Source organism: Crinia signifera, chromosome 1 (genome assembly GCF_055691185.1).
Source record: "Crinia signifera chromosome 1, ASM5569118v1, whole genome shotgun sequence".
In the NCBI taxonomy this organism is placed as follows: Eukaryota; Metazoa; Chordata; class Amphibia; order Anura; family Myobatrachidae; genus Crinia; species Crinia signifera.
This window is the reverse complement of record NC_139217.1, coordinates 448,263,468-448,274,906: the sequence shown is the minus strand read 5'-3', so window position 1 is coordinate 448,274,906 and position 11,439 is coordinate 448,263,468.

Genomic DNA, 11,439 nt, shown 5'->3' with positions numbered 1-11,439 from the left:
CCCACCCCGTCATGGTTAAAAATGTTGCAATTGCCAGTAGATTGCATAGGGGTGAAGCTAAAATTATGCAATTTCATAGAAACATATCACTTAGCCACTCCCACAATGTCCGCAGATACCTTGTATTAAGCTACAGATTCTGCCCAATTACCTAGGAGGTAGGCGGGATGTGAGAGGGTTGCCCACTCTTCCAGGGGTCTAAAAAATTGGGTGTCTCCCACAAGATCATGGAGAGTAGGCAAGTGTGCATGAGAGGTAACTGCCTCCTAAAACATCAGCTACTGGGAATATTCTAATGATCTGATTGGCTATTGGATGTTCTGTCATCACTAACATGGCAAATATGGTCAAACAGGAAATAAAATATGTCATTGATATGCACTGATACTCTTGGACACAGTTCCTACTTAAGCCACCTATGCTCAAGCATGGATATCCTTAAAACCTGCACTGTAGTGGCTGAGTTTGGGAAACCCTGCCCTAGGGTGCAAATACCAAACGTCTGCGTTAAACGCCAGCAGAAAACTATCATGCAAATAATTTTCTTCTGTTTTACTACAGCATAAGCGTGACTGATAAATCATTCTGACACAAAGCACTCTGAGAGCTGCGGACCTGGGCAGGTGGCTGGATGTGACATTATTACAGAGACATGACACTTGCGGGCTCATCATGGACATCTGCTAAATATCTGGCACCACGATTTTTTTATTAAACAAAAGGAGGCAGAAAATTAACAGACAATACAACGCGGTTTTAAATCCTATAAATAGCGCGGCTCAGGAGATCCGAGGGACAGCTTGAGGGGATTTTAAATGTGCTCCTGTACTGTATCGTGTTACATGGCAGGATGTTCACTTCTAGTCAGGAGGTAAGATTAGGCATTAGCTTTGTTTTCCCAGATCTCCGTTATACGTCCCTGATTCAGATCTGATCGCAGTAAAAATTTGTTCGCACAATGGGCAAAACCATGTGCACTGCAGGTGGGGCAGATGTAACATGTGCAGAGAGAGTTGCATTTGGGTGGGGTATGTTGAAACTGAAATCTAAATTGCAGTGCAAAAATAATGCAGCCAGTATTTACCCTGCACAGAAACAAAAAAACTCGCACAAATCTAACTCTCTCTATACATGTTACATCTGCCCCGCCTGCAGTGCACATGGTTTTGCCCCTTTTCCAAACAAATTTCTACTGAGCTCAGATCTGAATAAGGGCCCATTTTGTATGCTATTTGGATGAGTTGATGACAATTATCACTTTAGTTAATGTGTCAAAGAAGACAAACACAGAACAAAGGCCCTTATTCTGATTGACGCGGACTTTACCGCATACTTTCGGATCGCGTCTTTACGGCGTCTGCGCATGCGTGGCGAACGCAACGCGCATGTGCCACGCCTTGACTCCGTACCAGTTCGGCCAAATCCCGTACAAAACTGTTCCCCGCAATCATTCGGGAAATATGGGCGTATTATGGGCGTCATGCGGAATGTCACATGGGCGTAGTTTCAAAGTGGGCAAAACGGGGCGGAAACATGGGCGGACACGGGGGAGTACACTTATGTTGGGGGGCGTACATTCGGATAGCACTCCGAATGCACGCGATCAAAAAGGGAAGAAATGTGCGGTGTCCACAAGTGTACTATTGCTTTGCGGACACCACTCGTTCATGCGGTAGGCGAACGTACGCCTAATGACTACAAGCATTAACACCTGAACCCAATAGAATCTACTCCTTTACTCATTACTCACTAATAGGCCGCTTGTCAGTGCCTTAATTGAAACCATTGCACTTCAATTGCTGTAAGGGTTAATGTGTGCAATGCATGTGTTAGGCATGCTTGTAAGGATATATTGGCATCTAATTGATTCCAATTCCAAATAAGCAGTTTTTTATGAGGATAGGTAATTGAATAAGTGGGTCATGTGATGTATTGCAGAAGATACATAATAGTGGGTTGTTTGGTGTAAATACACCGCTTACGTGCGGTAGCACCGCTTGGCTCCCGGTCGGATGCGGTATTCCCGTGCATACTCTGTAATACTCTGTAATACCGTGCAGAATCGGAGTGTTTCTCCCGCACACGCATGGTTTGTATGTCGTCCGTAAACACGCCCTGTTCTTAAAGAGTGAGTCCGTCCGAATGCGGAGGACCCGTGGGCGTTTCTACGGACGATGGCCGCATGCGGCAAAACACCGTAGCGTGCGGACCGCTCCGTAAGAATGCGGGAATATCCGCACCAACCAGAATAAGGCCCAAAGTGCTTTTTGTGGGCACACGTAGTACATCAGATGAAGACAAATGAATGATGTAATTATATAAAACGTAACTTTTAATTTCTTGTCTTTAAAAGATGGCTACATTAATATAGAAATAAAGTTACAACGTACATGCATTCGTCACGGGATCTTGAACGGTCTCCAATGGTAACCAATTAAAGAAGTGGCGAAAATACTGATTATGTACCGATTATTCAATTGTCATCCCCTGTGAGGGGAAAAACACACAAGATCTCCACAATGACTATATCACAGATCAATCAATATCTGTGAGAGGGAAAAACTAACAACAGACAAAAATTGATACATAAATGTAAAATGACTTCCTAAATAAGTTAATTATATTGTAATATACAGTATAACAATTGAGATCCAGTCCTCAGTCTGATCTCTTCAAATGAACAACACATTCCGGAAGCATCTTCTCTAAACATATTTATCATTAAGGACTGGATTGTCTATTACAATATAATTAACTTATTTAGGAAGTCATTTTACATTTATGTATACATTTTTGTCTGTTTAGTGTGAATATTGTTAGTTTTTCCCTGACCCACAGATATTGATCTGTGATACAGTAATTGTGGAGATATTGGCCCTTATTCTGGTTGACCTGGTCTGCCGCGAATTCGCGACGGGGACCGATGTTTTGTGTATGCGCACCAGCATTTCTGCGCATGTGTATATCCTGGGTTCGTGTGAACTTGGCGAAAAATCGCTTTGCTGGGTGCACGCTCCCTGCTCCCTCCCTTTCGAGCGGATGGTGGAGAGGGGCGTGGGGTGCTGGTCAGGGCCATTAGCATATGTGAACGTCCAGCACTGGGCGTACACATGCTAATGCGTTCTTGACACACGTGCGAGGGGCGGACAGCTGACTTAGGGGGAGATTCTCTAAGAATCTCCGCCCCCCTTCGCCTCTCTTCGCATTTATAATTATCGCATATGTTCTAACATATGCGATAATTATAGCAAAGGACAGCTCTTGCGTTAAGAGCTGTCCTTTGCGGTGAGAGTCGCCGGGTCCCAGCAGGTCCCGGCGGCTCCCCCCTCACTCACACACCCGGCGCTGCTGCTGCGCCGGGCTCTCCTCCTCCCTGCACCCGGAAGAGGATCAGTGCCGGGAGGAGGTCACAGGTCCGGGCAGCACTGCGCTGTGCTGCCCGGACACAGGTGAGGGGGCGATGCGGGGCGGCGGGGGTCGTTGCGGGGCGGCAGGGAAATGCGGTAGAAGCCCATTGGCTTCTATGGGGCACTGCCAGATTTTTCTGGCGATGACCCGGCGGGGGATGCTTACAGCATCCCAAAATGCGGTAAAAACCCCGATAACGGGGTTTTTACTGCATTTTTAGCTTAGAGAATCACCCCTATAACCGGATGTCAGCTGCCCGCCCAATTCCCAGGAAATCTACACGCATATGTACGAGTGGTCTGGACTACCCTTACATGTGCGTGCGCCTTCACCATCATTTGATGATCGGCGACCATCAAAAGATGGGGGAGGTTCCCACTGGTATGTGAATTGGATGTTTATGTAAAACAGCCATTCACATGCCGGGTGAACAAACCCAGCGTGCAAAGGGGGGCGGGCGTACCACCATTCACAGGGTGGGTTCTGGTTGACTTGCAAGGGTGCAAAGCGAGTCAAACAGAATAAGGGTCATTGTGTGTTTTACCCATGACAGGGGAATACAATTGAATAATCGGTACTATTTTCACCACTTCTATCATTGGTTACCATTCAAGGTCCCGTGAAGAATGCATGTACGTTGTAACTTTATTTCTATATTGATGCGCCATCTTTTAAAGACAACTAATGAAAAGTTAAATTATTTTAAATAATTACATCAATCTTCTTTTTCTGATTTCCTAAGCGTGCCCCAAAAAGCACTTTGTTCTGTCATTGTCTCCTTTGACACATTAAGGCCCTTATTCAGATCTGATCGCATTGCAAATTTGTTCTCAAAATGGCCAAAACCATGCACACTGCAGGTGGGGCAGATGTAACATGTGCAGAGAGAGTTATATTTGGGGGAGTTATTCTGTTTCTGTGCAGGGTAAATACTGGCTGCATTATTTTTACACCGCAATTTAGATTTCAGTTTCAACACACCCCACCCAAATTTAACTCTCTCTGCACATGTTACATCTGCCCCACCTGCAGTGCACATGGTTTTTCCCATTTTCAGAACATATTTGTACTGCGATCAGATCTGAATAAGGGCCTAAGTACAGTTTAATCACTGTTTCTCTCAGCAGCCACCTGGAGCGGGGAGCCACTGGGCTGCCCTATCACTGCTGGCCAAAGACTAGGGGGAGGAGCCATGGGTGCAGCGGGACAGGTAGTTCCCTCTGAGATTGGCAGCTGCTAGATTACCTTCCAGCAATTGCCTAGTAGGATTCTGACTGGTTCGCGGCCAGATAAGTGGTTTATGCGAACCTGGAGCTCAAGAGGTTTCCGTCACAATGCACCCTCATTTGGGTTATTAAGTATTCAAATTAAATGTTAAATATTTCATCAATTAGGAATATTAAACAGTGTTTAAGGACTGGAAAAGATAATGTGAATGGGGAACCGTGACTTGAGCCACAATTACGAGACACAAATTTCAGACCACAAATTTGAATCATGGTTGACTGCAAAATACATGATCATGACAAGTGGTACGAAACTGATTTATTAAGGGTGTGAGTGATAAAGTGGCCGGTGATAATGCATCAGCCAATCCAGTTATTTTTTAAATCTAGCCTGTAACATGGAAGTTAGGTGCTGATTGGCTGCTGCGTTATAACCTTCCTCTTTATCACTTTACCAGGCTTAATACATCTGCTCCTGAAGTAACTGATGCAAACTGAGTGGTTTAAGGTGCCCATACACTCGGAGAAGTTGCATACAATCCCCCTCCAGCGATCCCTCCGGCTGTAATGTACAGGTCTAACAGGGTCATTAAACAATAATCAGCAGAAGCGGCTGGGTCACGGGGCCACATACAGGAATTTAGGTCTAAAGGTCCCCGGGGAAGTGTATAAAAAGTAAATAGCTTGGTTACTGCCTATATAAGTTGTGTCGCAAAAGCAAACATCCCTCTATTTTCTTACCGCGTCTATAACACTTTACAACTCCCTTTTCCTAGTCAATAAACCTCTGCTTAAAATAGATATGCTTACTGCGCAGGGTTTATTGCAATGTCTACATTCCTTCACTTTACATGTACTTTACTGTATAGGTGACTAGTCCTTCATTAAGGCAAGAAAACACCCTTCACAAAAAACGACCAATCACAGAGCTACGCATGCTGTATAGGGGAAACTGTACTATTCAGTAGCACTACGGGATGTACTAACTAGGGATGGCCATTGACCATCGATGATTAGAAATCATCAATGTTTTTTTTCCATCAATGGTTGTGAACCATTTCCATCAATTGGATGTCAAGGTTAAATTAATAGTTTCGTTTTGCTTTTTTTGCATATTGTGATTGGGCCACAGGCCAATCAATCAAAGAAAACATCAATAGGTAAAAACATCAATGGCCATTGCCTAGTAATACACTGTTGATGGCCAATTGCACTTTTGCCATCGATGGCGAGGGCAACGATGGCCATCCCTAGTACTAGCATGGACGGATTTGCATCATAAAGGCAGATATATCAACAGGGCTAGATTTAAGTGTCAGACCGCCCGTAGACTACACATTTTTTGAGAACCTGTGCTTTAGGTAAAGCTGGATACACAATAGTAGATATATCTGCAGATTAATTGATCTGCAGATATATCTACAGACAGATCGGACAGTCTCCATACACACAGCCCGATCCGCCGACACTGACATAAAAAATGGGCGGGTGCAATTGAATGCACCCGCCCACTGAGCTGTCAATCCCTGATATCTCTTGGCAATGTATCTTTAGATATATAGGAGCTTCCATCCCCGGCCCCCGGAGAAAGGGCGCCCTGTGGACGCATGAGGACGCAGGAGGAGAAGGAACAGGGAGGACCTGTCGGCACAGGCACTGGCGACACGGTGACCAACAACCCCCCAGCCCGGACAGGCGCACCGCCACGGCCCCGGCATGATGTCCACCTCCGTGCAGGAGGTGCACGGAGGAGTCGGCAGATGACGCGGCACTGGACCAGCCACTGGCGCGACACCAGTGGTGCACAGCTCGGTCCCCGGCATGACCTCCAGAGGCTGCGGAGACCCCCATAGGCCCCCAGCCACATCAGAGGAACAGATTAGGCCCGCAGGCCCCAGCCACTGTCCCCCAGCATCAGCAGATGCGGGAGCCCTCTATTCTGTGGCGGTCCCCCCCTACCCCCCCAGGGAGGAGGTATCATTAGCCTATCAGGAGCAGTGGTGTGGAACTCAGCCCAGGGAGGGCCCAACTCCAGCACCAGGCCTCAGTGACTCTACCCAGGCCTCAGAGACTCCCTCCCCCCACCACCACCACCGCCGCCCATGCTGGCTCTCCACGCTGGTTCTCCTACAGGAAGTTGGTGCCACAAATGGCTGCCTAGGATCTGTGCACTCAGTCATATGTAACCTCATGTCCCCTGTGTGATAACTGTAATGTCTCTGCTATAACTGTGATGTCTTTGCCCATACTGTTACCTACCCGGCTGCTGCAGCGACCAGTGGCGCAGCTGATGGCTGCCTAGGCGCTGTGCAGCTTGGCGGGTATATGTTCTCTGTGTGCCATTACACTGTCCCTGCTTATATTGTCACCTACCTGGCTGCTGAAGTGACCATTGGTGCCATGGAGGGCTGCCTCGGTGCTGTGCAGTTTGGCAGGTAGGTGTTCCCTGTGTGATAACTGTACTGTCTCTGCTTGTACTGTTACCTACCTGGCTGCTGCAGTGACCAGTGGCGCCGCTGATGGCTGCCTAGGTGCTGTGCTGCTCGGCGGGCATGTGTTCCCCGCATGTAATGTCAATGTAATGTATGTAATGCCCCCCCCTCCCTCATCCCTGCTTGATGCTGCACTGTAAATCCACAAAAAAATCCTAGTGTGCACAAACACACATGGCCAATAAAGTTGATTCTATTCTATCGGGCATCGGTTGTGTTGCACAACCAACGCAATATATCTGTAAACGGCGATCTATGGTGCATCTAAATATATGCAGTTCAATCAAACGCAGTGGCGTAACTACCGAGGGTGCAGGGGGTGCAGCTGCTATGGGGCCCGAGCCGTCCCCAGGGCCTGCAGATTCCCCCCTGCACCCAGTCACACCACTAGCTATATCAGCTATGTCAGTCACTGACCTCATATGTCATACTGGCCGGTGGCCGCAGCAGCACAACTAGAGGATGCAATTGCTCAGTGCTTTAGGGAGGAGAAGGCAGGTCTATATACAAAACATTACTCATATGGCCAAAGCCCCTCCCATTTGTGTGCTGTCACATCTTGTGAAGCCCCGCCCACTCATGGCCTGTGAAGCCCCGCCCACCCGGTGCCTGTGAAACCTCACCTCTATAAAGTCCGCCATCCCACCATGCGCTTTTTTTTTTTTTAATCTGTTTATTGTAATTTTTCAAATACAAATACAAATTGCAAATGAGTATGTTAATAATATACAGCGAGCAAGAATATATTCCACACAATGTATACCATTTTTCCCTACGGGATTACACAAATAAAGAAATAAAGAGAAAAATAATGCAATTAAGTTCAGTACAATTGTGTCTTTAAGTCTTCTTTATCATATCTACACTGTGGGTAACCTTGATGGGTGTCGGTATTGGTTTCAGTGGGAGATATAGCTAAAAGGAATCTGAACTGGGAGATTTCTACTCCTATCTTCAAACCACATTAATACCAATGTAGATATTGCTATTTGTTTTAATTCACTCGCTTATTCCAGTTGTCAATGATAATCGTACAAGTAACATTTACCAAGGATAGGATACAAAGGGGTAGAGGGGGGGAGGGAAGAGGGGTGCAAGTTAAACATCACTTTATTATCCAAAATATCTCTGTCAAGCAGCTTTAAGTAAAAAGTAGTAGCTGGTTTGAGTTAGGAGGTAGTCCAGTGGGGTTGGTTATTTGTCTTACTAAGACCCGTTCAATGTTTCCGAAAACGGAGAAGATTTCACGTTGGGTCGTTTGGTTTAGTGTTTCTATATAAGGACCCCAGATTTTGTAAAATTTAATTATACCTGTTTCTATGTTCGGGATCGTGGCTGTCCTCCTATCAAAGTATAATAACTGCATCATTTTCCCATGTACTTCTTCAACGGTTGGGGAAGAGTGGGATACTCAATGTTTAAGAATGACTTTCTTGGCTACTGTGACGAATAATGTTATCCATGGTATCAAGTGGCGATGTTGGCGATCCAACTTCCACCCATCAAAATTTGCACACAGACAAGCCAGAGGGTTCGGAGTGAGTCATATCTTAAACATTGAGTATAGATTTACTAAGAGCTTATTCCAAAATCGTTTGATTTTACGACATTCCCAAATGCAGTGATAAAAAGAGGCTTTGGCTATGTGGCATTTTAGGCATTCTCCCGTGACTGACGGCACAAAGTGGGACAGACAAGCTGGAGAAACATATGCCCGTTGGATGGTTTTAATGTGAACCTCCTGCAAATATGTTGAGCTCAAAATTTTAAGAGTAGTCTCGTACCTGGCACTTAATTTGTCTGGGGAATGTAATGTTGGGATATCCTGAGCCCACTGGTCATATAATTTAGCCCAACGAGAAACAGTTGTGGTTTGTAGTAATAAGAGGTAATACGGCTTTATTCTAAAGGTAGTGACACTGCTCTGTATAAGCAGCTGTTGCAGGGTATCGACCTGTTGTGGAGACGCATCGGTTCCAGCGGGAGCCCGCAAGGAGTTCAAGTAATGGCGGGTTTGAAGATACGGTACTTGTTTCCTATCTGGGCGCCCGCTAAGTTAATTGCGCACCATGCTATTCTTCGTATAAAAATCGGATCGCATCGCATCGGATACCACAAATACACATACACGATATTGAACGATGCGATGCGATCCGATTCGATTTCCCATAGGAAACAATGTTAAATGGATCAATTTACCCAAATCAGCATAGGGAAGAATGGTAAATGGGCCAGAAACCCCCCAAAAAAACCCACAGAGCAGTGGAATGTCCCCCCAAAAGTAGTTGACGCCACCCCGCCATCAACGTGAACCCGAAGCGTGGCGAGCGCAGCGGTACGCGTCCTCCGACCTTTTCATGCCCTACTATCCACTAGGGAGTGGAGTGAGAATAGAATAGTGTGGCGAGCGCAGCGAGCCACCGAGCCCGAAGCGTGGCGAGCGCAGCGAGCCCCGCGAGGGGACGCGGATACCTTCACAGGTAAACGCGTCCCTTCGCGGGCTTCCCAGGTGTCCGCGTCGCCATGGACACCTGGGAAGCCCGCGAGGGGACGCGTATAACTGTGAAGGTATCCGCGACCCCTCGCGGGGCTCGCTGCGCTCGCCACGCTTCGGGCTCGGTGGCTCGCTGCGCTCGCCACACTATTCTATTCTCACTCCACGCCATAGTGGATAGTAGGGCATGAAAAGGTCGGAGGACGCGTACCGCCGCCCCTCGCGGGCTCGCTGCGCTCGCCACGCTTCGGGTTCACGTTGATGGCGGGGTGGCGTCAACTACTTTTGGGGGGACATTTCAATGTTCAGGGGTGTTTTTGGCCCATTTACTATTGTTCCTATGATAATTTGGCTAAATTGAGCCATTTCACATTGTTTCCTATGGGAAATCGAATCGGATCGCATCGTATACCATCGTACATCATCGAGTACCGAATCCGATGCGATGCGATCCGATTTCATTACGGTGCCGTACGTAGAAAACCTGGGCGCCCAGATAGGAAACAAGTACCGAAGATACATAAAGAAATGGTTTTGTGGGAGTGAGTATTCCTCTCGAAGTTGTGAAAAAGACTTAAATGTGCCTCCGGGATCAAATACTTTTGAAGAATCAGTTAGACCTACATCTCTCCACAAGTAGTACGCCGCTGTGGTCAGCGAGGGGGGAAAATTGGGGTTACCCCAGAGAGGGATTTTATGAGTAACTAAGGAGTTTCTTTTTAGTTTTCAGTTCATGTTTTGCCATGCATAGTAAATATCATGAAATAGTGGGTTAGATAGTATATGTGAGGGTATATCTGAGACCTTAGAATGCAACAGGGCACTGGGAGAATAAGGACGTAGTAGAGCAGCATCTAGCTCCTTATTGGTAAACACATTTGTGTTGTTAATCCAGTCCGAGGCGCATCGTAAAAGAGTAGCTACAGTATGTTGTATGAGGCGAAGTCTGGGACGCCCACTCCACCACAACTCCTTGGAGCGGATAGTTTGGAGCTATCCTGGGCCTCTTCCCACCCCACAGGAAAGAGGTTATTGTTTTCCTTAATGTTTGCAGGTCTCGTTTGGTTAGTGAGAATGATAGCATCTGTAAAGGGTAAAATAGTTTAGGGAAGATTACACTTTGGAGAACTGCAGTGCGCCCCAGGAGTGATAGAGGAAGAAGGTTCCAACTTGCCAATTTAGTTGAAATTTTATGTATGAGAGGGGAATAGTTGAGTGAGTATGTGGAGGGCAAATGTTTGGGGGTCAGTATCCCCAGATATTTGATGTGGGATTTTGCTATTGTAAATGGGAAAGTGGAAGGGGGGTCTGAGGGTGTTGGGTCGGGTGCAGTCAGGTGGAGGAGTTCAGATTTGGCGTAATTTACTTTGTAACCAGAACGGGTGCCAAAAGAGTCTATAATGCGTATGATGTCCGGGATGGAATTGTTTGGGTCTGAGATGAAAAGAAGCATATCATCCGCGAATAAAGAAAGTTTTAATTCTAAGGGACCTATTGAAATACCTCTGTATATTTGGGAGGAGCGGAGAGCTATGGCAAGAGGCTCTAGTGCTATGGCAAAGAGTAAGGGGGAAAGGGGGCAGCCCTGTCTCGTACCCTTATGGATGATAAAGGGGTCAGAGAGGAGGCCATTACAAGAAATTTGGGTATGGGGGTTATGATTAATGAGGCGGAGAATGGAGGAAAAGCCGTCTGGGAAGCCAAATTTTGAAAGGGTTGTATATAAGTGGGGCCATTCCACTAGGTCAAAGGCCTTCTCCGCGTCTAATGCTAAAATTGCGGGGTCCGAGACTGAGGATGGAAGGGAAGTGTTTGTAGA